This window comes from Octopus bimaculoides, chromosome 13 (genome assembly GCF_001194135.2).
Source record: "Octopus bimaculoides isolate UCB-OBI-ISO-001 chromosome 13, ASM119413v2, whole genome shotgun sequence".
In the NCBI taxonomy this organism is placed as follows: domain Eukaryota; kingdom Metazoa; phylum Mollusca; class Cephalopoda; order Octopoda; family Octopodidae; genus Octopus; species Octopus bimaculoides.
The window spans coordinates 37,999,387-38,001,436 of NC_068993.1; the positions used below are offsets into that span (position 1 = coordinate 37,999,387).

Here is a 2,050-nt window from a genome sequence, read left to right on the forward strand (position 1 = left end):
ACGTTTGAGACTAAGAAAAAATATTACAAAAAAAGGACCAATAAATAAATAATAAATATAAAGGAATGTGTCCAAAGGTAAGAGAATGGAAACAGAACTTCCAAGAGGAATTTGGTAAGACAGGATAAAACAGTTTTTTTTTGGGGGGGGGGCATGAGTGGTGGTGGGGGTTGTGAGTTTTTAAAAAAATTATTTTTGAGGGTAGGGGCCCCCAACAACTGACCTCAGCACCTCCTCTTTCTTAGCTCTCCCGGCATGGCACCCACCGGTATGTACCGGCTGAAACCTACTACTAATCTTTTAGGCCTTTGGTTAGGAGTTCCTCAAGAAAACAAGAAGGGAAAAAGTGGAGGGTTACCTTTCGCCCTCTATGAAAACCTGAACATCACGGGTGCTTATAAGAATTAACAACGGGAACTTGAAGAGATGACGAACTGATTTGGGTCTTACGGAAGATAAGGGGATAATTGTGTTGGAGGGAGAAGCTACTATAGCCGACAGGTGTGTGTGTATGAGGGTGTGTGGCTGAGGTAAGATCGAAGACAAAAAGAAATGATGGATTATTAGTAAAGCATATCGCACCCCATAAATCCATAAACAGTTCATAAACCTCTCCTTCAGCCCTGCCACAACATGTGGGGAATGCTGTGGTAAATATCCAAATATCTGCAGTGTGTGAGCTTGATTCCTGGTGGTTATAGGAAGCGACAAGAGAAAGCCCCGTCTATTTCTGTTAAAACATACCCTGACTTTGTTTGAATTAATTTTGAAAGTAACGAAGAATTTAGTTAAAATAACGGTTTTATTAACCGTTTCTTTACCGTGTAAATTAATTTTGAAAAATAATGAAGCATTTTGTCATTATTTAACGGATGTTTGGAATATGAATATTAATAAGTTTTGATGAAAGAAAGTTTTAAATTTAGATCACTTAAAACAGGAAGTTTGTAGCACAAAAGTAGGAATGATCTCAGGTGGGTTCGTATCAAAAGAGTCAACAACCGCGTTAATTCTTTTATAAACAGCAGTATATGTGTGTGTGTGTGTGTGTGTGTGAAAGAGAGAGAAAAAGAGATTCTTTTTAGATCAGTGATTTTGAACCGTTTTTGTATCCCACACACTAAGGAAATACTTGATAATTTTTTGTATCCTCTTCAAAAATTATATCTCATATTGAAAATGGAAAAAAAAAGCTAGTAAATTTTATATTAATTAATTAACTATTTTTTTTTATAATAAACTACATACAGTACTATGGAATAATGAAGTTCTAGGTGTGTTTATTAGAACAAAGTTATTCTAAAAAGGTAGTTAATAATGTTATTTTGCAAACACAATTTTTAATAAGAAATGAAAAATACATTTCCTGTTTAAGTCGCACCCCTAAAAGTCCATCTCAAACCTTCAGAAAGTGAAGGGCACTCCTTTGGTTACGAACACAGGGTTTGGACACATAACCAATATCCCAGTAATTGTCCTACACTTGGAAATTTCGCCGGTCATTCACCCAAACTCGGAGATGCTTACGGGGAAAATTCTGAGAACTTAATATGAACAAAGTAATTGGAGGCCAAAAGCTTGTCGGAATTAAGATAGGTCCTACCCCTATGTGTGTGTGTGTGTGTACGCGCGTGTACGTATGTGTGAAGTGGAGTCGGCCCTTATTTCTTTAGTGTACTCCGTGTTTAGCTCGTAATATTTATATTCTATCCATTACTCTCTCTTAGGGTAGGGGTTAGGGCCTAGGGAAAAGTGTGGGCCCCACTTCTAAAAGACAGCGTTCGGAACTCATGAGTAATTTAAATATGACGATTAATTATATTGCGTTTTTGCACCCGCATTCCGTTTATACATACATACACTCATGTGTGTATGTGTGTGTGTGTATGGTGTGTTTGCATGTACGTATGTATATACATTAATAATAGAGTTGAAAGTATATATGTATGTATTGTATGTATGTGCGTGTGCGTGTGCGTTGTGCATAAAATATATGTATAAACACGCACATATATATATATATATATATATATATATATATATATATAAT

The 2,050-nt window shown here is 36.0% G+C and overlaps 1 protein-coding gene across 3 annotated transcripts in view; it reads right to left on the minus strand.

The window, feature by feature from the left end:
• The window catches only part of LOC106869449 (transcription factor SOX-5), a 681,185-nt gene that overhangs the window by 217,250 nt on the left and 461,885 nt on the right, over positions 1–2,050 (minus strand). The gene's annotated exons all lie outside the window — the stretch shown is intronic.